At 49.0% G+C, this 27,267-nt stretch overlaps 1 non-coding gene and 1 pseudogene across 1 annotated transcript; both read right to left on the reverse strand.

Annotated features, from left to right (window-relative positions):
* Positions 1 to 6,435: 6,435 nt before the first annotated feature.
* Positions 6,436 to 27,267, reverse strand: part of LOC122435789 — a 31,867-nt pseudogene continuing 11,035 nt past the window's right edge.
* LOC122436170 lies at positions 16,458 to 16,543 on the reverse strand. The gene has a single exon (XR_006267929.1). It is a non-coding gene; the product is annotated as a small nucleolar RNA SNORD62 (small nucleolar RNA).

The raw sequence follows: 27,267 nt of genomic DNA on the forward strand, positions 1-27,267 counted from the left end.
TTTGTATCCATTCAGCCAGTCTTTGTCTTTTGGTTGGGGCATTCAACCCATTTAAATTTCAGGTAATTACTGATGAGTACGATCCCATTGCCATTTACTTTGTTGTTTTTGGTTCGAGTTTATACACCTTTTCTGTGTTTCCAGTCTAGAGAAGATCCTTTAGCGTTTGTTGAAGAGCTGGTTTGCTGGTGCTGAATTCTCTCAGCTTTTGCTTGTCTGTAAAGCTTTTGATTTCTCCTTCATATTTGAATGAGATCCTCACTGGGTACAGTAATCTGGGTTGTAGGTTTTTCTCTTTCATCACTTTAAGTATGTCCTGCCATTCCCTTCTGGCCTGAAGAGTTACTATTGAAAGATCAGCTGTTATCCTTATGGGAATCCCCTTGTGTGTTATTTGTTGTTTTTCCCTTGCTGCTTTTAATATTTTCTCTTTGTGTTTGATCTTCATTAATTTGATTAATATGTGTCTTGGGGTGTTTCACCTTGGGTTTATCCTGTTTGGGACTCTCTGAGTTTCTTGGACTTGGGTGGCTATTTCCTTCCCCATTTTAGGTAAGTTTTCCTCTATTATCTCCTCAAGTATTTTCTCATGGCTTTTTTTTTTTTTCTTTTTTTGTCTTCTTCTTCTGGGATTCCTATGATTTGAATGTTGAGGCATTTGACATTGTCCCAGAGGTCTCTGAGGACAATGTCCTCATTTCTTTAAATTCTTTTTTCTTTTTTCCTCTCTGCTTCACTTATTTCCACCATTCTATCTTCCATGTCACTTATCCTATCTTCTGCCTCAGTTATTCTAAGGTTGGTTACCTACAGAGTGCTTTTGATCTCAGTTATTGCATTATTGACTATTGATTGACTCTTTTTTTATTTCTTCTAGGTCCTTGTTAAACATTTATTGCATCATCTCAATACTTGTCTCCAGACTATTTATCCGTAACTCCATTTTGTTTTCAAGATTTTGGATCACCTTTACTATCATTATTCTGAATTTTGGGGGGTAGACTCCCTATCTCCTCCTCTTTTGTTTGGTTTGGTGGGCATTAATCATGTTCCTTTACCTGCTGAATATTTCTCTGCCTTTTAATCTTGTTTAAACTGCTGTGTTTGGAGTGGCCTTTCTGTAGGCTGGAAGTTTGTGGATCCTCTTTATTGTGCAGGTTCCTTCCTGTGTGTGGGGTTGGATGAGTGGCTTGTCAAGGTTTCCTGGTTAGGGAAGCTTGCATCTGTGTTCTGGTGGGTGGAGCTGGATCTCCTCTCTCTGGAGTGCAATGAAATGTCCAGTAGTGAGTTTTGAGGTGTCTATGGGTTTGGTGTGACTTTTGGCCACCTGTATTTTAATGCTCATGGTTATGTTCCTGTGTTGTTGGAGAATTAGCTTGGGATGTCTTGCTCTGAAACTTGTTGGCTGATGAGTGAAGCTTTGTTTCAGTGCAGGTATGGAGGCTTTTGGATGAGCTCTTGTCGATTAATGTTTCCTGGAGTCAGGAGTTTTCTGGTGTTCTCATACTTTAGATGTAAGCCTCCTACCTCTGGCTTTCAGCCTGATTCTTACAGTAGCCTCAAGACTTCTCCATCCATATAGCAGCAATGATAAAACATTTAGGTTAATGGTGAAAAGATTCTCCACAGTGAGTGACACCCAGAGAGGTCCACTGAGTTACACGGAGAAGAGAAGAGGGAGGAAGGAGATAGAGGTGACCAGTAGAAGAGGGGGAATCAAAAGTGGAAAGAGCAATCTAGCCAGTAATCAATTCCCTATATGCTCTCCACAGTCTGAAACGCTCAGAGAGGTTCACAGAGTTACATAGAGAAGAGAAGAGGGAGGAAGGAGATAGAGGTGACCAGGAGGAGAAGAGGGGGAGTCAAAAAGAGAGAGACAGATATAGCCAGTAATCAGTTCTCTAAGTGTCCTACACATCCAAGAACACTCAAAGAGATTCACACAGTTGGGTAGAGAAGGGAAGGGGGACAGAGGAGATAGAGGTGACCTGGGGGAGAAAAAGGAGTGCCGAAAGGGGGAGAGAGCAATCAAGCCAGTAATCACACTCCTGAGTAAAAATGGGTACTGAAGATTGGATTCTTAAAGGTTCAGAATTGATAACAAATACCAAAAAGCAAAGATTTAAAATCTAGAGTAGAGATTAGAGTCTCAAAAATACAATATTAAAGAAACAAAACAAAATCACAAAAATTATTGTATATATATATATATATGTATATATATATATATATATGAAATTTGCTTTTAAAATAGGGTCTTTTTTGCAAGGTAATAGTAGGTTATAAAAATGAAAATTAAAGGAGTAATAAAGAACTTAAAATAAAAAATATTTAAAAGTTTAAAAAATAATAATAGTAAAATACATCTAGGAATTTCTCTGGAGCTGTTGAGGCCAGTGTGGGATCAGTTCAGTTTCAGAAAATTCCTTGTTCCTGCTTATACTTTTCAAGGTCTATGGGTCCATTCCAATGTAGTCAGTGCTAACTACAGGGTTTTAATCTGTTGCACCTGTCACTTCCAAAGTGGTTCCCTCTTCTTTGTTTATTTTGGCTTCCTCTGTTTGCAAGTGTCTTCAGTGTCTAATTTCTGCCCTGACACAAGGGAGCGAAGGTGGTCACTTATTTAGGCTAACTTGTTCAGTTGTGCTGTGGGGAGGGAGGAACACCACAAACAAATATCACTGGTGTTTGTGGGGATTGCTTGCAGTGTCTGGGCCACACTGCATTGCACCACTCATGGTATGTGTGCTCTCCTGGTCTACACTGCTCAGGCTTCAGGTTGCTCTGCAGGGGAACTGTCTAAAGTGAGCCCTGGGTTGCGTGCACTTCCCAGGTCTAAGCCGCTCAGGTTCAGGTTCCCAGGTACTCGACAAAGGTACAGACTTGGTTGGGCCTCCGTTTTGTGTCCTTCCCAGGTTCTAGCAGCTCAGGCAGCCAGGTGCTTGGCGAGTGAACTCTCCCCACTGGCTGGTGCGTCTTATCACTTCCCTGGTCCCTGCCCCACTGTTTCCTGGATGCGCAGCGATAGGACCATCTCAGGTGTGCCATGTGTTTCCTCATAAGGGCTGATCTCTGACTGCAACCCTCCTGGTGGATGTCAACCATTCAGGATCCCAGGAAGACTTGGTTAGCAACTGGGAGCTCACAGTTTGGTAGAGGATGCCATCTCTGGGGCCGAGATAGCCCCTCAACTTTCGGCTCTGGCTGCTGCCTACCTGCCTCTCTGCCTCTGGAGGGGGGGATGGGCCAGTCCGCAGCCGGCTAGCTCTCCTCTGGTATTCGTTCAGTCCTTTGTTCTGTGAGCAGGCCCAGCAGTGCCTTAGGGTTAGAGTTTCCTGTGGGAAGTTTCTCTCTCTCTCTCTCTCATTTTTTCTCTCTGTCTATCCCACAGTTTGGGTTGCTCTCTCATGTTAGCTCCCTCAGATTTTCCTCAGGGCATCCAGGCCCGGTCCTTACCCTAAGCATATAGCCCCCACCTCCCTGTTCAGCCCCCGTTTGCTGCTGGCAGATGCAAGCATCTGGGCTACTTCACCAATGGGCACCCAGTCCTGTGTGATTCTTTGTGACCCCATGGATTGCAGCACTCCAGGCCTCCCTCCTTCACCATCTCCTGGAGTTTGCCCAAGTTCATGTTCATTGCATCCCTGATGCCGTCCAGCCATCTCATCTTCTGACGCCCTCTTCTCCTTCTGCCCTCAAACTTTCCCAGTATCAGGGACTATTCCAGTGAGTCAACCGTTCCCATAGATGACCAAAATAACGGAGCTTCAGGTTCAGCATCCATCCTTCCAGTGAATATTCATGGTTGATTTCCCTTAAGATTGACCGGTTTGATCTTCTTGCTGTCCAAGGGACTTTCAGGAGTCCTCTCCAGCACCACAGTTCGAAGGCACAGATTCTTTGGGGCTCTGACTTCTTTATGGTCCAGCTCTCACAACTGTATGTGATCACTGGGAAGACCATAGCCTTGACTCTATGAACCTTTGTTGCAGAGTGATGTCTCTGCTTTTCCACACCCTGTCGAGTTTTGTCATCCCTTTCCTGCCAAGAAGTGATTGTCTTGTAATTTCATGGCTGCAGTCACCGTCCACAGTGATTTTGAAGCCCAAGAAGAGGAAATCTGTCACTACTTCCACCTTCCCTCCTTCTATTTGCCATGCAGTAATGGGGCCAGATTACATGATCTTAGTTTTTAAAATATTTAGTCTTAAGTCCGCTTTTTCACTCTCCTCCTTCATCCTCATCAAGAGGCTCTTTAGTGCCTCTTTGCTTTCTGCCATTAGAGTGGTATCATCCATATATCTGAGGTTGTTGATGTTTCTCCCACCTATCTTGATCCTGGCCTGTAACTCATTCAGCCTGGCATTTCTCGTGATGTGCTCAGCATATAGATTAAACAAATAGGGTGACAGAAGACAGCCCTGTCATACTCCTTTCTCAATCTTGACCAATCAGTTTTCCCATACAGGGTTTTGTTTCTTTTTGACCTGCACACAATATTCTCAGGAGACAGATAGGATGGTCTGCTATTCCCATCTCTCTAAGAGCTTTCCACAGTTTGTCATGATCCACAGAGCCAAAGGCTTTAGCCTAGTCGAGGAAACAGTGTGAGATTATTTTCTGAAATTCCCTTGATTTCTATATAATCCAGTGAATGTTGGCAACTGGATTCTAGTTCCTCTTCCTTTTCTAAACCCAGCTTGGACATCTGGAAGTTCTTGTTTTGCACAATGCTGAAGCCTAGCATGCAAGATTTTAAGCATGACCTTACTAGCATGGAAGATGAGTGCAATTGTCTGATGGTTAGCACATTCTGTGGTACTACCCTTCTTGGCAATTGGGATGAGGATTGATCTTTTCCAGTCCTGTGGTCTTCCAGATTTGCAGACAAAATGAATGTGAATCCTTGATACCATCCTCCTTCACGGATTTGCAAAGTTCTGCTGGAATTTCATCACATCCACTAGCTTTTTCAACAGCAGTGCTTCTTGGGCAGCTGAGCAAAGTCAATTTTCTGACATCCTCCAGATGGAGACCTGGGCACGGATGCCTGTGGAGAAACATGGGCTCCGAGGACTGACTCACTTGACCAGGCTGCTGCCTCCCACTGTCAGGTTCATTCCATCACACTCTGATATGTGTGACAAGACCCATTTTTTTTCACACAGTCTCTCACATTTACTTTCTCATCCTGAGTCAGGATGATCATGCATCCTGTCACATGCACTCTTTCTATAATATTCCTGCATCGCTCTATAATGCTTTTTTCATCACACATATTCTCTTTCACACCCTACCTCTCGTAGAATGTATCTCTGACACTTTGCCACACACTCTGTCTTGGTTTCTGCATCCAATTCTCTTCCTTCACATGCTGTCATTTTAAATTCCTGTCCCAATCACATATTCACTCTGTCACACTCACTCAAAAGCATCCACCTGTCAGAATGCTAAACTCTCTGTGAAACTCATTCTATCATACACTCACTTTCCTTCATAGTTCTGTCACTGTCTGTGTCACACATATTATTTGCCATTGTCATTGTCATTATCCTTTGCAGATTTCACCATTCAGACCCAACTTAAATCCAGTGCCTGATGGAGCACTACTGTCGTCATAGTTTTGAGAAATGCAGAAACCAAAATGCACAAGACTTTGAGCTGCTGGTGTTGGTGAATGAGTGGGTCTGTGTGCTTTGTTTGGAGGAGACCTGCATCATGGGAGACAGGACACCGACATGGCCATACTGTCTGAAAACTGACATGATGGACAAACACATGGAAAGCAGCTGATACGGCACATGGACCATTGGAAGTGGTAGCTATCACTCCGGTCAAAGAGCACAGGTATAGATGTGGAGTGGGCAGAGGGGTGACGCTGATGGGTCATGTGGCTTGGCCCCTTGCCCTCCACTCCCACCTTAATCTAGTAAGACCCTTCTGTGGCATATGTTGGAGGAATCAAAGTTGCATTGTGGAACTAGCTTTAGACCTTGAGACTGTAAAGCCACCACTTGTGTCTCGGTGGTTTCTCTGTGAACACTTGGTGGGGTCCATTCCATGCCATCCGGAACAGCAGTGTAGGGACCCGTGTGCACAGGCACATAGGGGCCACCTGAAAGGAGTATGGCTTTGTGAGGAAGCCAAGCCCCTCAAGCCCCATGGGGTCTCCATAGCTGCCCATGTGTGGCCAGGAGGGCTAGGCGGTAACCAGTATGGTGCAAGAGGGCTCCCTGAGGGCTGTTTGCACAGGCGCACTTTTGGCGTCCTTGAGCAGAAGGGGAAGTACTTCCTGAGGGCCTCACTCTCTCAGCCCCTTCTGTTGGCGTCAGAGGGAGATGCACGGCCACCATTCAAGGCTTGGGTGTTGGTGCCGGTGGTGCAGAGGGCTGAGATGACCAGCAGAGCTCCAGAATGCGTCCTTGCCAGAGTGGCTCAGGCAGTGCCGAAGGTGAGGATGGTCACCGGGCCCCAGAAGGCCAGGATAGGCCTGGCAGAGGAAGAGCGAAGATGGGAGCTGCTAAAACTCATCCCCAGGGTGAGAGGGCACCACGTGCCCCAGGACCTGGTGGAGATGTAGCACCCGTGGCTGTAAGGCATAGATGTGGAGTGCTGGTGCTGTATCCTTTTCCTGGAGCCTCCCTGGAGAAAGTCAGTGGTATGGTGGTGGGAAACATGCCAGCAGCCTAAGGGAGGGATAGAAGGGAGCACGGGGGCAATCCGGGGCAGCAGGAGTGGGCAGCCTGGCAGGAAAGGGAGTTTTCAAAGCCCGAGGAGCCTGGAGGGTGGGGAAGATCGACCGAAAGTTTAGGGAGGCAGCTCAGGGTGGTCTCAGGTTGTGGTCGGGAGCATGGGCATCCTGGGATAAAAACGGGCCTCTCAGGTGTGAGGAAGCCCGAGATATCAGCAGATGCAGTAATGGACAGTGCCTTAACCGTGTCTCTCCCAGCACACTCAGAGTGCCTTTCCAGTCCCCGCTGGAGGCAGACATGGCTCGCAGGTCTCTGCTCTGAGATGTCTAACACCTCCAAGGAATTATTCAGAAGGAATTTGCAGTGAATGGCTGTGACCTGATGGTGTCAGTTCTGGACGTGTTTCCCTTGGGGAATGGGAGGCGGTGGTGCTGTGGTCTGAGCTCCCGCTTAAGAGTGGTATGATGAAGACACTGGGGGGCTTCATATAAGGAGGGGGGCTGGTACCCTGGACCTACAGAAAAGATCTCCCCTTTAACCTGATTTTCCCCGCTTTTAGCAGATGGACTGCTGAAGACCTTGCTTTCATCCGAATTTCCATCAACCCATTCCTCGATCAGCTTTCTCTGGTGATTCAGAGCATTCGGAGCCTTGGGATCCCACCTTTTCTAGGCTGAGGAAAGGGGCTGAAGCCTAACCTTGTGTCTCCTACTCAGCAAGGCATAGGGGATTCAAAATTAAGAGTCATCGCCACTTTGTTATTTGAGTGTAAGTTTTTGCCTTTACTGGCATTTGGTATCTCTTGGTTCACTTGCTTTGTTTCCATGCTGCTTGAGGAGTGAGATGCTTCAGTGTTTATCTCAGCAGAAAAAACTAAATCACTTTTCGTGCCTCCGTTTCTTTTCAGCTAATGCACTTCTGGATTTGGAAAAAAAAAAAAAAACTCTTTATCTTGGTTCTCATCTTAGAGGGAAGGTTCTGAAATTCAGATATTCCAGTGTGTGTGTTAGCCGCTCAGTTGCGTCTGACTCTTTGCGATCCTATGGACTGTAGCCCACCAGGCTCCTTTGTCCATGGGATTCTCCAGGGAAGAGTACTGGAGTGGGTTGCCATTTCCTTCTCCAGTAGAACGAGGTAATTGAAAACAATTTAGGAAAATGAAAATCGAGCCCTAAGTTCACTAAATACTGTCACCATTAAGAATATTTTCTAGTTGTACCTGCACATTAAATTTAGAACAGCATGTAATGTTCAGTTCAGTCGCTCAGTCATGTCCAACTCTTTGGGACCCCATGGACTGCAGGGCCCTAGGCTTCCCTGTTCATCACAACCTCTCTGAGCCTGCTCAGACTCATGTCCATTGAGTCCGTGATGCCATCCACCATCAGACCCTCTGTCGTCCCTTCTTGTCACCTATCAACTTTAGCATAAAAGATTTTCCAATTTTTTTTCATTTAATATACTAGCTTTTCCAATTTCTAAAAGCTCTTCAAAAATGTGTTATTGAATAGATATAAGATGCATCATAATTAATTATGGGGGACTTCCCAAACAGTTAAGACTTTGCACTTTCAGTGCAAGGGCTGTAGGTTCAATTCCATGTATATAATTATTTCCATTAATGGTCATTTTTTAGAGTATTAATATATCCCCAAAGTTAGAAATATTGACGGAAATGTTGACTTCTCTATTTCTTTTTTAAGACTCTTGATCACAGGGAATTCCCTGGCAGTTCAGTGGTCAGGACTCCAGGCTTCCACTGCAGGAGACATGACTTTGGTCCCATGTTGGACAACTAAGATCCTACAAGCAGTGAGATGCAGCAAATCAAAACAAAAGACAGAGAGGAAACAGGTTCTCTTTTTTTAAAAAATTAACTCTTTATCACAATTTCTCTTCAGAAAATATACCTGCTACCAGATTTCTGGTTTCCCAACATCCTTGTCACAATTGGTTTGATTTCCTAATAAAATAAAAAACTGACTTTGCATGAGGAGAGAACAAAAACCTAGGTACACTAAAATAAGAATTTTGTGGCTGACTGTACTTAAGTCAGTGAAGAAAAGTGTTGGGACAATTAGTTGAGTGATTGGGCATTGGGAGTTAGCAGTCTCTTATATCTTTCATTCTGCAAACTTGCTAAATTCACTGATTAGTTCTTGTCAATATTTTGTAGATTCCATTTGATTTTCTGCATAGACAATCATGTCTGCAGATAGCTTTAATTTCTCCTTTCCAATTGAATTAATCTCAAAAACATACAAGCAGCTCTTGCAGCTCAATTCCAGAAAAATAAACGACCCAATAAAAAATGGGCCAATCAAGATGCCTTTATTCCATTGATTTCTCTTCTCATAATGGTTTGGGTATTTCTGATTCTTGGCATACTCTTTTCCTTGGGTACTGGGTATATTTTTCCCTAGGTATACTCCACAACTTTTAAAAATGTAATGTTGTTTACTTACCTTAGAAACACTTTGATCCTGTTGAGTCTTGCCTTAAGGTTTGATCAGTGGGAGTTTGAGACAAGATCCCTCTGAGTCCTGTATATGATGTCACCTGAATGAAGAGTTTCTACTACGGCTCCAGCGGACTCTCTGCCCACGTGCAGGGTTCTCTCCTCCCTCTGCCACCCTCTTCTCTCTGGTTCACCATCTACCAGCTCTGACAGCCTCTGCTCTGCAATTCCCCCTCGACACCCAGGGGGCCGGCTGGACATGGCCTGGGCAGTCTGTGTAGACAGCAAGCTGGGGCAGCTGCACAGCTCATCTCTTCCATGTCTCAGCTCCCAGAGATCACTGCTGATCCTCCCTGGCCTGACGTCCAGTTTTTTCACAGCCTGAGCTTCATATATTTTGGCATGTTTTAAGGGGATCTTTGAAGCCAGTGGCAAGGCAGAGCTGGTCCTTTTCCCCCACATGCGTGAACAGAGTCTGCCGTGACAGAACCGCGAGAGCTCTGCTCCCGTGGGCTGGAGGGAGGCAAGTGCTGCTGCCAGGGATGGTGGCAATGGTCCTGGGGGTGACGGTGATGGAGTTATCTCACCCGGCAGCACCCAGCACCTCTAGTAGCTACAGTGATCCTTCCTTTCAAAATGTAAGCCAGATATGTCTCCCCTGTTCCGTTCCCTTCACTGGCTTTATTCTCATTCAGAATATAAGCCAGAGGTCCTTATAATGACCAGAAAGGCCCCACATTCTCATCTGTGAACCCCCATTGCCTCTGTACCTCCTCTGCTATGCTCACTCTTGTTCAGTCCATGCTGACCACACTGGCCTCTTGGCTGCACACTCAACATTCCAGGTTTTCTGAGGAATTAGTGCTTTTGAATAGTCTGTTCTCCCTGCCTTGATTACCCTCTCAAATATAGCTCCTGGCCACCTCCCTCATCTCCGAGTCTGCCCAGGTCTCATCTTCTCACCCGACTTCCCCTTGCAGCCACCCTCCCCACAGCCTGGTGGGCAGTCAATCTTCTTCACGCTATTCTTTCCCACACCACTGATCACCTTCTATAATATGGTATAATTTACAAATTTGTTTTACTTCCTGCCTCTTCCCAATAGAGATAATCACTATTTTGACTTTTATCACCATAGAGTATGAAAATGAATTAAAAGTCACACTGAAGAACAAAAAAGTGGAAATGATTTAAAATTTCAAGACAGAAAAAACAATTAGGGTGTGATCTTTTATGTGAAAGTATACAGAGGCTCAAACTCATGCAAATAAGAGGTTTTGACCATGAAACAAAGACCATGAGAACACAGTGCTGGACAGAAGCCAAACAAAGGGACATGTCCCAGGGATTACCCTGCCTTCCCCACGGAGGCCTCCTAGGCAGTGATGTCAGTTTGTGGTGCTGAGTGAGGTCCAGTTCACGACTGGCCTTGTGGAGTTTCAGTGACCAACAGCCTTGATTGGAAAGGCCACCATGCCCCTTAGGCTCTCCAGTGCCCCATCTGCTGTCAGTGAGGTGCCCACGTGGGATGGGTCTGTGCCTCATTTCTGCTCTCTATTATGGGGCCCCCTGCTCCAGCCTGCACAGTGCCACTCTGTCTCAGAAAACAAGAATTAAATTTATAAAGACAAATGGCACAATTAAAATAAATAATAATAAATGCAATTTAAGATCAAAGAAAAAAAAGCAGAAAGGTGGAAACCTAGGGAGGTGCCTGATGGAGTAAAGGGGCCAGAGCTCAAGGGGCCTGGGGGTCAGAGACCTTCAGGTTAGGATTCCTGGCCCTTGATTCTCAGGTTAGCATTGTGGGCCAACATACCCTTCTTTAGATTGGCGGCTTGGTCTGGAGTTTCAGGAAAAAACATTTGTGGTAATCAGCCTGGTCCTTGATCAGGGTGAGGAAGTTCATGTGGCTTCTCCTCCTTTCTCTCAGCACCAGGATTCCCCTTGGCTGTAGGTTCTGTGCCTTTGGCCTGGTTCCCCCAAACCCGATCCCCAGCTACTCTGGTTGTCTCTGCCTTACATCACGGCCTAGAGACGCTGCTGACCTGGCATGCAGGGCAGCTGGGAGCATCAGCAATGGGGAAAAGAGAGGTGAGGGCACAGCAGACCCCTGCTGTGGGGAGGCAGGCTGGGTGCTGTTGCCTTTAAATGTCAGTACAGAAGGTCACCTTATCTGTGGTTTCTGGCAGGGCCGTTGATTTTATTGTCAACTACTGAAGCTAGTTTCTGACCCAGAAAAAAGACGTGGTTTGGCTGACCAGAAGCAGTGCTTGTTACAGCCACCTGCTGAACGGCTTGCAGTGAAGTAACATGGATGTAGGGCATTCCATGTGAGTCAGGTTAGGCCTGTTGTACTTGAAAACATCAGGGAAGTCTATTTTCAACACTCAGCCTTCAAAACGTGTTCCGAGTTTTTATCAGAGGTCATTACTTAAAACAAATAAGAGGACACTTAGGTCATGATTCTTCCTTATGACCTTTATTAATGCCAGAAATGAAATAGTAAAAACAGTGAATTTTTTTAAAAGGCATGATTTTGTCACATCCACAGACTCCAGGGGTTGGGACTTCAACATCTTTTTCTGGGGGACGCAATCCAACCCACAGCCACCCTCCACCAACTTCCACTTCATTCTGAGCACAAGCCCTCAGCATGTGCCCTGAGGCCTCCACATCCAATCCCTGTCAGCTCTCGACCCCCTACCCTGCTGCTCTCCTCTTCACCCACTCTGCTCCAGCCACACTGGTCTCCTCACGCTCCCAAACCTCCCTCAAGTCTTCACTCCGTCTCTGCTTCACAACAAAGCTGACCCCGACCACCCGGCTGGAAATGGAAAACCTCTCCTCCAAGCACTCCCTCTCTTTTCAACTGTTGCATTTCTGTCCAGAGGCCTCACCACCTTCCCATAGGCTACCTAGTGTAGCTGTTTTTTCATTTCTTGACAGTCTCTCCTGGCTGAACTGGAACCTCCATGGAGGCCTGGAGCAATGTCCAGCAAAAAAAGTTCCTTGAGTTACCGAATAAACAAAGCTACTATAGAAAATGTAATAAAATATTCTTGTGAGCTAGGAGTGAAGAAGTACTTCCTAAACATTGTTTTAAGCCCATCACACATTAATACCAAGAAAATAGCAATATTTTTAATATCCTGCTGATCATCAAGAAGATAACTACAATTCTGATTTGTGGAAATGTGGAAAAGATACAAAGGCTAGTTATAGAAGAGAAAAACCCCAAAGGTTGCAGGATATGGTAGGAGTGGGAATGGGTGCAGCCGTAACAGGGAGCAGCCTAGCATGACTGAATCCAGTAAAGTGTGCACATCCCTGAACTCCAGCATTTATGCCCTGGGAAACTGTGACCAGTCTCCTCAGTGGGGTGTATGAGGGTGTCCTCACAGTGTCGCCTGTGGAGGCGGGAGTCAGAGCCACCTAAATGACCCACTGTCTCTCCTTCTGCCCTAATGTCAGACCCTCAGGTGGGCCTGATTAATTCATGAGCTTTCGCTTGTGGGATGGATGACAGCAGAAGTCAACACACTAGGCACTTGCTTGGGACATTCTTTCGACTATCCTCTCACATGTCTGACCAGTGTCCACACCTACTCTACGTACCCACGTGACTCTGGTTCTGCCCTGACATGTTTTTCTCCAGGGATGATGGCAAAAACCTATTAATATCTGCTAAACCTACAACTAAAACTGTAACAACGTCTGCTCATGGCTCTGCATTTGTAGTACCGACAGGGGAGCCTGGGACAAAGAGCTCATTTAGCTGTCTGTAAGCGACTGTGAGGCTTTACTTTCCACTTGGCTTTTGAACACGATTCCTAGCCAGCTCCACACTGCCCTTTACTCGGAGAAGCTGGCCTGCTCTCCTCTTGTCATGTTGACTATTTATATATTTTTGCCTGCACTTAGTGTTCGTTGATGCACATGTGCTTTCTCTAGTTGTGGCCAGGGGCGTCTACACTCTAGTTGCTGAGCGCAGGCTTCTCATTGCGGTGTCTTCTCTTACTGCAGAACATGGGCTCTAGGGCACAGGCTCAGTAGCTGTGGGGCATGGACTCAGTTGCTCCGTGGCACTTTGGATCTTCCCAGACCAGCCGTCGAAGCAGTGTCCCTTGCATTGACAGGTGGATTCCCGTCCACTGAACCCCCAGGGAAGTCCTCCTCGTGTTTTATCTGGTTTTGTCCTGAACTGTATGTAACTACTTCTCTAACCTCTGCTTTCTCTTGGATTAAAAGTATGTGTGTATATATGTGTGTGGGCTCAATTGTGTCTGACTCTTTGCAACCTATGGACTGTAACCCACAAGGCTCCTCTGTCCATGGAATTTTCCAGGCAAGAATACTGGACTGAGTTCCCATTTCCTTCTCCAGGGGATCTTCCCCACCCAGGGATTGAACCTGTGTCCACTGCGTCTCTTGTGTTGGCAGGCGGATTCTTTACCACTAGTGCCACCTGTCTTTCGAAAGCCCAAAAGAAAGTGTCTGCAAAAGCCAGATGGATGGTCAGGTCAGGTAAGCGGCTGAACTGGCTGGTCTCACCTCAGACCCCAGAGCACTCACTCCCACATGGGCTGTTGCCTCAGCCCCAGGGTTTCTGACACAAAGGCCTGGGATGGGGCCTGAGAACCTGCATTTACAGCAAGCTCCTAGATGCTGCTGCTGCTAGTCTAGGGACCCCAGTTTGAACCTCACTGGTTAAGCAGACATACAGGCTGTATGAGGCACAGGAAAACCTGTGTGATGCCAAAAGCACGGGACAGACACACTGAGAGAGCGGGCCAAGGGCAGCAATGGGGGAGAGCAGGGAGGGAGGCAGGAGGACATGGGGACAAAAGACAAGGCTGGGCCCCTGGTCTCTAACACACCACAGTTCACTCTCTACCCCAACCCGCATCCCCTGTGGACATGCTCACAGCAACAGGTGGACAAGGGAACAGCCCCACAGCCTGTGAAGGCTGGAACCCCTGGGGGCAAGCCGCAAAGCCCCCTCAAACCCAGGCTGAAGGGCTGTAAGGAGCTGAAGATCTCCTGAGACTGGGAGACATGCGGCCCGCCCCTCAGTCCCAGCTGGGCTTGAGCTTTAAGAGATGTCACTCATTATCAGAGAACTGCAAATCAAAACCTCAATGAAGTACCATTACATGCCAGTCAGAATGACTGCTATCCAAAAGTCTACAAGCAATAAATGCTGGAGAGGGTGTGGAGAAAAGGGAACCTTCTTACACTGTTGGTGAGAATGCAGACTAGTACAGCTACTATGGAGAACAGTGTGGAGATTCCTTAAAAAAAAAGACTGGAAATAGAACTGCCATATGACCCAGCAATCCCACTCCTGGGCATACACACCGAGGAATCCAGATCTGAAAGGGACACGTGTACCTCAATGTTCATCGCAGCACTGTTTATAATAGCCAGGACATGGGAGCAACCTAGTTGCCAATCAGCAGACGAATGGATAAGAAAGCTGTAGTACATATACACAATGGAATATTACTCAGCCATTAAAAAGAATACATTTGAATCAGTTCTAATGAGATGGATAAAACTAGAGCCCATTATACAGAGGGAAGTAAGCCAGAAAGATAAACACCAATACAGTACACTAACACATATATATGGAATTTAGAAAGATGGTAACGATAACCCTATATGCAAGACAGAAAAAGAGACACAGATGTATAGAACAGACTTTTGGACTCTATGGGAGAAGGTGACAGTCGGATGATCTGAGAGAACGGCATGAAAACATGTATGTTATCAAGTGTGAAACAGATCTTCAGTCCAGGTTGGATGCATGAGACAAGTGCTCGGGGCTGGTGCATTGGGATGACCCAGAGGGACTGGATGGGGAGGGAGGTGGGAGGGGGGTTCAGGATGGGGAACTCATGTAAATCCATGGCTGATTCATGTCAATGTATGGCAACCACTACAATATTGTAAAGTAATTAGGCTCCAACTAATACAAATAAATGGAAAAAAGAGAGAGAGAGACGTGGGAAGGAAAATTGGGATCTGCTGGGAAGCAGCAGCCTGCAGGTGGGGAGGTGGGTGGGTCACCATGCTGCCCTGCAAGCTGTTTCTCACAGCCCATCACCAGCACCCCTTCACCTCCACCCCGGTCTTTCTTCCTGGGGCATCCAACACCACCCATAGAGCGAACTCAACACAGCCTGCCTGCACTTCCTTCCTTCTCAGGAGAGAGCAGAGAACCGGCAGGAAGCAACCCCAAACCAGCACTACGAGCATCCCTGCACTGGACCCTGCACCGCTGGATGAACGAGCCTGAGCTCCACCCCCAACAGAGGCGGGTCCAGAAGCGGAACCGTGGATGGATAACGCCACGGACAGAGAATACATGTGGTATGGCCCAGTTATGAGACCTTGCAGAGCCAAAAGACATAATGTTTAAGAATATGCTCTGAAAAGATCAGGATGGGCCATATCCTCTGCCCCTGGGGCAGTGCTTCACCCTGGGCTCTGCGGGTACAGGGGTTGGCGGGCACAGGAGCCCCGTGGAAGGCCCAGCACCAGCTTCAGGAGGGAGACTCCCTCCACACGCGGCCCCTGCCAGCACAGAATTGTGCCCACTGTGCATGAACACAGACACCTGCTCATTTATACAACTACCGCTTTCTAACGCATCCATGCCTGGGAGTCTAGGCCTTTCTTCTCTTCAGCAGAAGGATACCTGATCACCAAAGAGAATTCCGTTTCAGTGAATCCCCTGGCTAGGGTGCAGGAGGGAGAGCGTCAAGAAAGGAAAGCTAAGCGGTCCAGAGCACTCAGCTCCGTCCCTCCTCCTCGGCTCCCACGTGTTCACTCAGGAAACACTGACTGGCTGCCATAACGTGCCAGGTACACGGCAGTAATGTGAGGGGTTCAAAACATGAGACAGGCCATGAACGGGTACATGAAGCAGCCAATCACGCCCTGTGCTGCACCCTCCCCTCTATCCCTGGGTCACCTGTCTCGCTGGCATTACCTGTTGGTAACTCTGCTGCTGAGGTATGGTCTGAGGAACCAGCCGGGGCTGACTCGCAAACACATGGCCATCAGGTAGAGAGGTGGCAGGTGGCTGCCTGGAAACACAATTCGAGGCAGGGGAACAGGATCAAGTCTCACTGTCCCAGAAGGTCCTGCAAAGTGGTGGGGGGAGGCAACGTGGCAGAGTTGGCCCTGGGCTCCTGTGCAGCCCAGGGCCCGGGGAGAGGGGCCGCTGCAGCCAGCCTTCCCCTCTCACCCACCACCCCACACACCCAGGAAGGGCTCGGTCATAAAGGAGGCTGCCAAGGTCTCTCAGTCACGGTCCTCTTCATCTCCCTGCTATTGAGTCCACAGTGGAGAGTCAGAAGGATCTGTTGCGATCGGATCACTGAGACGCTGGCAGCTGGGCCCCTTGAGTCCCCACGGGCTCCTTTGGGCACTGACACCGTGATGAGGACAGTGACCATTGGGGTAAAACTGGCTCCTGCTTATTGAGGCTCAGTTGATACAAAACCCTCCCTGGATGTGAGCTCATCTCATGGGCATGGTGACCCCGCACTGGGCCATCACGACTCTGCTGTTTCACAGAGGAGGGGGCAACGTTCAGACAGCTGCTCATGCGACAGAATCTCTGATGGGACCTCTCTGCAGGAGGTGAGAGAGCCCTGCAGAGGTCACAGAGTCCTGTCGCCTCCCAGGGTTGGACGCTGAGAGCAGCAAGTGCAAGAGACCAGAGTGCACAGGAACCCATGGCCCCCAGGCAGGAACATGCTCCTTAGGTCAAGGCAGGGGGGCCTCAGGGCTACAAACCCATGTTTCCCTCGAGGGAATGGAGAAGGATCCGTGAGCTGGACCAGGGGAGAGGTACCTGGAAGGGCTGCAGAAAGTGTGACTGAGGCCACGGGCACAGAGGGCTTGGAGACTCCACTGAAGGAGCTATAGCTGACCCCACTGGAGGCCCCCTGGAGGATGGGGACTGCAGGCCTGAGCTGGCGGCTCCTGGCGAGCTCTGCTCCGGCTAGCTGGGCGAGTTTTCCCAAGCCTTGTGCACAGACTCCATCTTTGGATGCAAGGAGGTGGGGGGAGATTGAAGTTACGGGCCAGAAGGCAGCGGTGGCACAAAGCTAAGTCCAGGGGTGGAAGGAGGGGGTGTGCTGGGGTGGGGTCTGCTTGCTCTTGCCCACTCACAAGCCAGGCCCCAAGTTACCTTCAGAGTGAAGTCAGCGGTGGGGAAGGACATGTGGGAGAGGCTGATGGCTCTCTGGATGTGGTGGTCACGCTGCAGGATGGGGATGCTGGGGGTGAGCCCGGCCTGGAGGGAAGGACACAGTGGGACACCTGCAAAGGGGGGAACCACACCCTCTCCTGTCCAGACCCAGCCTTCCAGCAGGGCTGCCGTGTTTCAGCAACAGAAGCAGAGCTGGTGGCCAGCACGCAGGCCCCACTGCATGGCATGGAGGTCCCAGTTCCTGTCTCAGCCCCTTCCCCCAGACTGCGAAAAAGAGGCCCTGGAAACATGCTCAGAAATACAGCGCTAGACCCCCTTCCTGCAGTGTCCAGTGCCCACCTGCATGTCATGGGGTTTCTGAATAATCGCAGAGTAAGGAAACTTGTTTACTTAATTTAGCACAGCATTCTCAAACGTTGTGTGACTGCGGAACCCGGGAAGGTTTGAATCACAAAGTGCCAAATACAACAGACCTTAGGGGTTACACCACTCCATTTTAAGCTCACAAAACCAGGGCGTGGAACAACTTGCCACGGGCGTTCAACTAGCTAGAGATGGCACCAAGACACAAACCAACCCTCCCAACCCGAGAGCCACACTGACGAGGCTCTCTTCCCCGGGGCCTGCTGGCACAGGGACCACACAGCTGGGCAGTAGAAGCATGGCCAATGCGTCCTGAGGTTTGACAACTGGAATCCCTGTGGGACCAGAGGCAGAGCCGGGCTGCAAGCTGAAATCAGAGTCCTGTAAAAAAAAGGGAACAAGGCCCACAGAAATCGCCCTGGCTCGCCTTCTGGCAGAGACACACGTGAAGTAGACCCATCGCCTCAGCAACTCAAAAAACCCAGTATGGGACCTCCCCAGTGGTCCAGGGGCTAAGACTCCAGGATCCCGATACAGGGGGCCCGGGTTCGATCCCTGCTCAGGGAATTAGATCCCACATGCCGCAACGAAGATCAAAGACTCCATGTGACGCAACGAAGACCTAGCACAGCCACATAAATAAAGACTTAAACGTAAATAAGTAAGCAGTATTCACCATGTGAACAAAACGGCCAGCTGTTTCTCAACAGCCCCCAAGCAAGGCAGCCATCCCCTTCCCTGCCTGGCTTCCTGCTTGGTCTGAGAACTTGCCTGGCATTGGCAGGGAGATGGGACCAGCCCATAGCAGCTCTTCAACCAGGATGCCACCCCACGACATCACTTCGAGTGTTGCCAGCACTTACCAGCCCACTCCTCCAGGAAAGGCCCCTCCTTCCTCTCCAAGCACCAAAAACAGGGGTTGGGGAGGTGCGGAGAAGAAACACTTCAAGCCTCACCTTCGGGTTGGCTCCAAATTCAATGGGTGTCACTGGCAGCACAGAGTCCCCGTGAATCTCCACCCCATGAATGGGGAACCACAGCGCCTGGCAGCTGTTCGGCCCCCTCGGAGCCCTTTCTGTTTTGCAGAGAGCGCTCACTTCCGATGGGTCCCAGTCTGTGCTCCGTGCTCTGTCCTGAGCCTTGTTCTGAATCCTTGATGAAAAAGCAAAGAGGCTGAGACACACAGCCTGGAGTGACCCTGACCACTAGCTTCCAAGGAACTGGGAGCCAGAAAAGAAGAAAAAAGACACCAGCCGTTCTGCCCAGCCTGGCCCCTGAGAGCCGGGCTCCAGATGACCTTTGGCTCTGACTGCTTTTGAGTTTGCTCCTTGTGGCTAATGGCCTTGGGCACCAGGCCAGACCCACTTGCATCCTCGGGCTTCAGGGTGCCACATGGTGAGCTGCGCTGCGAGGAGGTCACTAAGGACTCTGGGACTTTGCGCTCAGGTCAACACCACTGTCTCCCTGGCTGCTCTTAAAGCCCTGCTGTGCAGGACACACGGCCAGTCAGCACCTGAGTCCTGCAGAGCAAGACCTGAGGCATGACATGTCTCCTGGCCCGAGCCTATGATCCCAGGTACACATGGACCCCTGCACTCTGAGCATGGCCAGACACCAAGGACCCAGGGTGGGTACTCCATGGCCATCCCCTCTTTCTCCCTCCCACACAGGCACCTCCTGCAGAGCTGAAAACAAGACTGGTGACCAGCGATGAGCCAGGCTCACTGCCTGGCCAGGGAGAGCATGGGCGGGCCACTGGGACGGCCCTTGATGGTAAGCACAAGCTTGGTGCCTGGGGGCCACTCACCTCAGCAGAGCCAGGCTTGGTGCTGGTGAAGGCAGTGGCAGCTTTGGTCCAGGAGTCACTAGCAGAGGCCTGAAGTGGGAGGGCTGCTAGGAGAAAGACAGAGTCAGGACATCAAAGAGGAACAACCAAGCCAGAAACACGGCCACGGGCAGCTCACACAAACTCAAGTCTCCAAACCACCTCCCTCCTCAGTCTGACACCTTCATTCGACTCCCCAACATCCCCAGAAACATTTCCATAAACGAGCTTCCCGTGATTTCATGGACAAGGAGCTCCAGGTAAACATGCCAGCAACTTCTCACTCACAGGGATTAGAATTCTGTATCACTACCTCTGCTGCGGTAAAGCTTTTCTCACATAAGCCAACTATTTATTTCTACAAATTGGCACCTCCCTACGAGTCTTGGAACGAGTCAAGCTGATTATTACTCAACTGTTGTTAGCTCAAGCATTCTTGAGAATCCAACAAAAGTCACAGACCCTGTGTGTGTGTGCAGAAAACCTCCTGAGCTCTTTTCCAAGATCCAGGGCCCTTCTGAAGCCATCCACACACCCCTGGTCTGAGCAACCACGAGACACTGCACAATCCAGGAGGGAAATCCTTGATAGCCAAGGGCAACTCCCTAGTTGGTCCATTCTGCTTGACCACGCTGGCAGGTACGTATTTTTGGACATTTACACTGTGACACCCACCACTCTCACAAAACCAAACTGACTGCACCCAAAATATACTGAAAGACTACTGCACTTTCAATCAGAGTTGACTATTTCCCAATATTACATTGAAATGTTTAGAATCAAGGTTTTAATCAGAAACATGAAGACAGGCCATGTTGTAAAACTAAGAGAACCAGGCTCAGAACCCAGGGTGTCTGTCATGTGGCTCCAGGGTTGTCACTCACTCTGGAAGTCTCAGCTGCTTTGAATAAAAGAGCTAGCAATGGGTGATTTCACCAAGTTCCCGCTGCCTTCCCTGCAGGGCCTTGCCCAAAGCAGGAACTCAAGAAGAATCTGCTCAATTAAAATGGTTTCGTATTTTAAAATGAAAGATTACCAGAAAAATACCACTGGATAAGAAATTCTTTTAACTTCAGGGAAACAGAGATTTTCTACAAATTAAGGGCCACCCTAGTCTGGTTTCAAGTCTAAGACGACATTTGGGGAGGGGGCGACAGAACCTTCCTTCTGGCAAGGAAAGGGCACACAGCACAGACAGGAAAGCTCTCGACTCCTGTTCTCCCAAATATTCGTCTGCTGCTCGCTCTCAAGGTAAGAAGAAAGGATTGCTGATGTGGGTGAGAGTCAAGTCAACTCCTGAGCGACCTCAGCCAGGAGGGGTGGGGACCACTCTTTCCCGTCACTGGATGCAGAATGCTCTGCTCACCACCACACTTCAGGCAGGGAAACGTACATCTCTTTAGAGGCTGCAGCGGCACGTGGTGCTCAGATGGCATTAACCCCAGACTCGGCGAGGAAGCCAGGAAACAGGCAATGCTGTGTCTATGCTCACGGCCCCAAGGCAGAATCCTACCCTGAGAAGGACTGCAAGCCTGGGAGGCGGCCCGAGCCTTGGGATCCGAACACAAGCTCCTACCCTGACTGCTGCTCTCACAGATCTCGGTGCCCAGGCTGCTGCTGGGCACAGGCCCGTCGCCCTGCTCCAGACACAGGTTGTTCTGCTTCTTCGCAAACCGAGAGGAATTCAAGAGCAAAGACTTCGGCCTTTGACAGGAACCTACGGAGAAGAGGGTGATGGGGTCCAGCCTCGATGGCAGACGGGAAAAATTAGCTCCCCCCAGAAAGACGCCTCTGGGCTCCAAAACCACACCCAGAAACTGCTCCAGAGAATTCACGAACCATCAGTTAAAACCTTGACCACGCGGGAACTGCAATGCCAACCAAACCACCCCTGGAAGTGCCCAGTGGGCTGCGATCTGAGACTACAATAGGAGGAGGCTGGACTTCAGGAGCTAACAGAGGTCTATGTCCTGCTCACTTCATTTCAGCTGGTGTCAACAAGGACCAGTCATCCTCTGAGAGCATGGAAATCACACCATCTACCCCACGGAGCACAGGGACAGTGGGCCCTGGGAGGCAGTGCCTGCTTACAAGCATGTCATTCTTCCTCTCCCAGCCCGGGCCAAATTCTCAACACTCCGACTCCGCAGGTCTCTGCGTCCCAGCCCCCTCGCATCACGCCCCATACCTGCACTGCTTGCTCCTTCTTCCTCCTCTCCTCCTCCAGCATGCAGCGCTGCTTCTTGGTCAGGACCTCAATGAAGCCTTTGCCCACCAGAGCCCACCTCACTCTCCTCCCCAGGGCTGGATCCACAATTTTCAATGTTGGTGTCTGAACCAAGATTCACAAGGAAGGGCAATGGTTCCATTTACTGCAAGCTAAGAATAACCTAACCCTACAGACACCTGAAATCGAAGCACTGAGTCAACTCAAAAGGCCAGGCCCTTAGCTGGCTTGGGCCTCAGCCTATTCACTATCACCAGGGTCTAGGAAACCCAGGGAGGATTTCGACACTCTTCTCACAACCCTGTAATGCGCTGTTATCTCAAACCAGACAGGAAACAGTGAAGAAAACAGGCCTGAGCGACAGACACACCTGAGGCCCAGCTCCACTCCTAACCAGCTGTGTAACCCTGGACATATCACTCAACCTCTCTGGGCCTCAACTTCCCGTCTTTAAAACTGGGACACTGCAGGGCTGTTATGGGGGTGCATCCTGCCAGACCACCAGGACTCCCTGAAGTCGCCCTTCCTTCCCGTGGCCTCCTCCTACGCTGGGAGCTCACCCTCATCCCCAGGCTTGGCGCCTCGCTGCCCTTGCTGCTTGGAAGCTCCTCCTACTCAGAAGCTCCTCCTACTCAGAGTCCTCACTGTGGGTCTCGCTGGCCATCCTCCGCCGGGGCTTGGCCCGGGGGAATTAATCTGGTGGGCCAAACTCCTGCAGACCCCGGCCCCGGCCACTCCTCTGGCTGCCGTTGTAGAGGGCCTGTGCCCTGAGGACGCCCCCGCCCCACAGGCTACTACCAGTGGGCTGCCAGCAGAAGGTGAACTCTCAGAACCCATGGCCATGGCCCCGGGCTGGCCCCCGGCCCCCAAAGCCTTGCTCCTCATCAATGAAGATCCAGTTATTCCTCTTGGTTAGGAGTGTGTGGCTGGCCTCCCTGGAGGGTCTGGCCTCTGGGGCCCCATCTCTGTTGTTGTGCCCCTCGGGACGGCTGGCCTCATGGTCTGAGCTGGCACAGACTGAGCCCTGGTCCTCTGAGGTGGCCGGGGCTACATTGGCCAGCACGGGGTCAGTCTTTTGGTCCTCGTCCTCAGCCGCCTCTTGGACAGGCCATGTGTCCTGGGCCAGGCAGGTGCTCCCCTCTGCCAGCTCGCCTTACTTTCACAGGAAGGAGCCATAACACATGCACTCAACCCCACCCTGTGGCCCTGCCCCAAGGTTCTGTGGGATTTGCCTCTGACCCCAGGATTCCTCCTGGGCCTTCAGTCACCATCAGAGCCTCTCACGTGAAAGCACCCAGCCATCTTCATCTCACTCTCCTTCCCCAGAGCACACCGGTCCCTCCCAAGGTGCCCCTTCCCTGAGGGCAGTGTCTCCCGGGACAGGGCCTCCTCCCAGAGCCCATCTTACTGAGGACCGAGATTCCTCCTTCAGCTGCAGGGCAGCAGGACCAAGTGTCGCCTCACCTGACATGCACGTCCATGGCCAAATTGTCGCTGGATTTCAGGTGGGTCAGCGAGTAGCCTTTGCTCTGCAATGCCATGTAACCCTCGGGGCTCCACATGGGGCGGGGTCAATGGCAGTCATCTTCCTTTCCAGCAGCGGGGGCACACAGCTCTGGTCCTCAGAGCGACAGCCGGTCCCACTGAGGGAATCCGCGGGCATTATGGGTTTCATCAATCCTGAAGGAAGCAATCAGCCAATTGTTCACCTCGTTCAGCAAGCCATGGGTCGCCCACAGGCCCAGAGGAGACAAGCTGCCCCGACCATCACGCAGATGCAGCACCCCACCTGCTTCACGTCATCTGATCACAGAACCTCTGCAGGCACACACACATGCAATCTGAAAGGCCTGTTCAAAGACCCTGGAGGTCCAGTCTTAGTTCTCGATGAAGAGCCCCTATGTCAAAGGGTATAATGAACTGGCAAATGGAAACAGGACACAACCAACTAGAGAGCTCATGGCTGGTGGCAGAAAGCTAAGGGGTCAGGCAGCTAGCAGCGGGAGATGCCCGAGGGTCTCTTGCACAGACACAGGAAAGATGAGCTACTGCTCCAGGGAGCCCACACACACCAAGCAGCCAGTGTCTGTCGGCTTCTGAACCCTGCAAGAAGATTCTGAAAGGGGTCTGGGCTTCAGCTCCGCTTGTTTCTGCCCCTGAGCTTACAGTGACGCACCACATTCTGTCCAGGGAAGGGGAGAAGGGGACACAGATGACACTCAACTCTTAACTGGCCCAAGGAGACAGGGGTACGCTGACATCTCAGTCCAACCACATACAAACCAGCTGGGGAGATGGCACCCTCCCCCACCAGGGCCCCTCTGTCCACTTCTACCAGATGGGATGCTGCAGACGACATTAAAGGTCTCCCACTGGGCCAGAGAATGTGTAGAAAAGGGGGTCTGATTTTTCAGATACTTCACAAAGCTAATTACTGGCTGCCAATGTTTTTGTGCCCGTTTTTAAAGCTGAGAAAATCTGATCAGGAAAATGGTTCTGCATCAGGCCAGTGGTTATACACTTTCTTTCAGCTGTGGAGTCCTCTGTCCAAATGTGATCAATATATGACTCCGATACAAAGGTAGTCTGAGTCATGTGGCGGTGAGGACCCTGTCTGGAATCCTAAAATTACACACCATTTACTAAGTATTGATTATGAGGTATGCAGAACTGTCCAGCACTACAAAGACCTATTTTTGGCAATATAGCAGCTCATATTACCTGAAAAAAAAACCTCCTGTCACAAAAACGCTGTACAAAACCTATTACACATTTGACTTGCAGAGCTCTGCTCCCCCTAACCAGGAAACCCCCAGGGAGCTGAAACCACAGCCATGGGCAAGAGCCATGGGTCAGAGGCACAAGCAAGGGCTCCCTAGAGGGGAGCCAGGGACACCTCTGTCAGATGTAGAAACCTACAAGTGTGCTCCTAATCACTGCCCCTTCCCCCTCCCGACAAGAGACGGGGCTTCTCTGCACAGGCAGAGAGCTATAGCTGAGGTGCTGCTTACACAAAGACCCTCAAAGGGTTATGCGTTCAATTTCAAGGCAGATCAGAAAAACCTCATGCTCTTTGGGGAGATGACTGAGCTAGTGTCCCAGCCAGGGCCAGAGCAGGGAAAACAGGCCCCTGTGAGGAATTCAGGGCCACATGCCAGCTTTCACTCAGGCTTGGGGGCAGCAGAGTGGAGTTCAGACTTACACTCCTAGAATTCTCCAGAAATTTCCTGAGGTTCAATAAAAGGTAGTTCTAGGCTGGCAGATGAAAACGTAGAGCCACCCTGGAAGGGTACACTCTCAAACCAAGCTATACAGAATCCCCAGGGTAAGACTAGCTCTGCTGGAAATGAACTCATGAGTCAAAACCCCCAGAACATCAGGGGGAAAGCAATCCACCACAAGTCCACAGCAAGTTCATAGGATCATGCACTGTCCCCAAGAACTTCAGAAAACAGATCAAAATGCTAAACACCAGAGAATTACTGTTTACATTATTAAAAGCATAAAAGAAGGAATTGAAAACTCACAAAAAATACAAGACAGAAGGAAAAAAAGCTTTAAGGGGAATAGTCTAGTAATAAAAATACGGTCATTGACATAAAAAACCCACTGGACAGTAAAACAAAAATAAAAACAGCAGAATAGACACAGTTGGAGAGAACATGGAATTAGAAAGTAAGCATTTTCCCAGAAGGCACCACAGAAATCAGCTCTCATATATTCAAGAGACTTGGAGGCAAAGTGAGAAGTATCATGATGCAGACACTCGTATAGCAGAATAAGTACAAATAATCAGTACAAATAATCTAAGTATATTACCTAAATACAAATTACCTAAGTACAAATATTAAGTACAAATAATCAAAGTAGATTACCCAGGAAGAAAGGATACAAAGAATGAAAAAAGGCAAATAGTTAACATGATAATTAGAAGAGAAACTCCCAGAAGTGATGAAAGCCGTACAACCGTAGATTTGAGCACCATGAGTTTTAAGCAGAATAAAGTAAGGATAGATATAGATACATACCTAGACACAGCCTTTTGAGAAAGAACTCCAGGAGACCAAAGACAGAGAGATCTTAAAGCAACACAAACCAGACACAGGAGCCAGAAGAAAAGGAATACTATCTTCACAGGCCTAAAAGAAAGGAACTGCAAACCTAGAGTTCTCTACCAGCTACACTATCGTCCAAGAGAAAGGCTGTCATAGGTGAAAAATAGTGCTCAGTCGCTCAGTTGTGTCGAACTCTTTGTGGCCCCATGGACTGTAGTCAGTCAGGCTCCTCTGTCTATGGGACTTCACAGGCAGGAATACTGGGGTGTGGTGCTGTTTTCTCCTCCAGGGGATCTTCTAGACCCAGGTATGGAACCCATGTCTCCTGCATTGGCAGGCGAATTCTTTACCACTGGTGCCACCTGCGAAGCCCCATGTGAAGAATGCATATTGCCAAAAATCTTTCCTAGAGGCCTTGACAGAATGTACCTTCTGAAAAAATAAATGGAACCCAGATGGAAGGATAAGCAGCAAAGAAACTAGTCAGCATACAGGCAGATCTGAACAAGCACAGACTGAATAAAACAACAAAGATAATAATTTGGTAGGAATCAAAACAAGGGAAGAATTACAATTCCAGGCAAAAATTACAAGACTCATGAATTAGAGCTCAGGTTCAGGTTAAACTGATTAGCCTTTGTTAAATCAAGGGTGCATGTTAGAATTTAACCTAACCACTAACCGTAGAAACAGAATGTAGAAGGAAAGCAAATAAAAAGAATCAGAAAACTTGACACACCCTCCCCCAATTTAACGGGAAGAACTTTGGCAACTAAAGTCACAAATTCTCAATGTGGGTAAAACCGGACACATCTTAAATGTACAAAGATATTCTCCTCCAAAAAGGGCTCAGGCTGACAATAAAACGTTGGGGGAAAAAGATACCACACGAAGGCTAATCAGAAGAAAACTGGAATGAAATTATAGTCAGATAAAGTAGACGTTAAAGGTAGAAAACCCAAGTAACAAATGTGCTATACAAAGATATAAGAAACAAGATGCAGTCATCCCAAGCCTATATGCTTCCAGGTAGGTTAAAAAAAAAAAAACAACTGACAGGTTTATAACATTTGACAAGTCCACAATCATGGTAGAAAATGTTCACACACCTCTTAGTAACTGATCAAGGGGATAAAAACTATGATGATATTTATACAGCACAGTTAGCAAGCACACTTTAATGGACCATGTCCAATAGGGGAATACATTCTTTTCAAGCCCCTGAGTGAAGTGTGATCTGCCACTTGTTAAAAATAAAGTTTTACTGGAAAGCAACCACACCCATTCACTTGCTATTGTCTATAGCTCTTTTTGTTCTACCATAGCAAACCTGGAGTAGCAGTTCGAAGACTAAATTATTTATAATCTGGTATTAATAGAAAAAAATTGTGACTGCTGGTCTATATCATACAGACCATGA

The sequence above is a fragment of the Cervus canadensis genome, chromosome X (genome assembly GCF_019320065.1).
Source record: "Cervus canadensis isolate Bull #8, Minnesota chromosome X, ASM1932006v1, whole genome shotgun sequence".
Taxonomy (NCBI): Eukaryota; Metazoa; Chordata; class Mammalia; order Artiodactyla; family Cervidae; genus Cervus; species Cervus canadensis.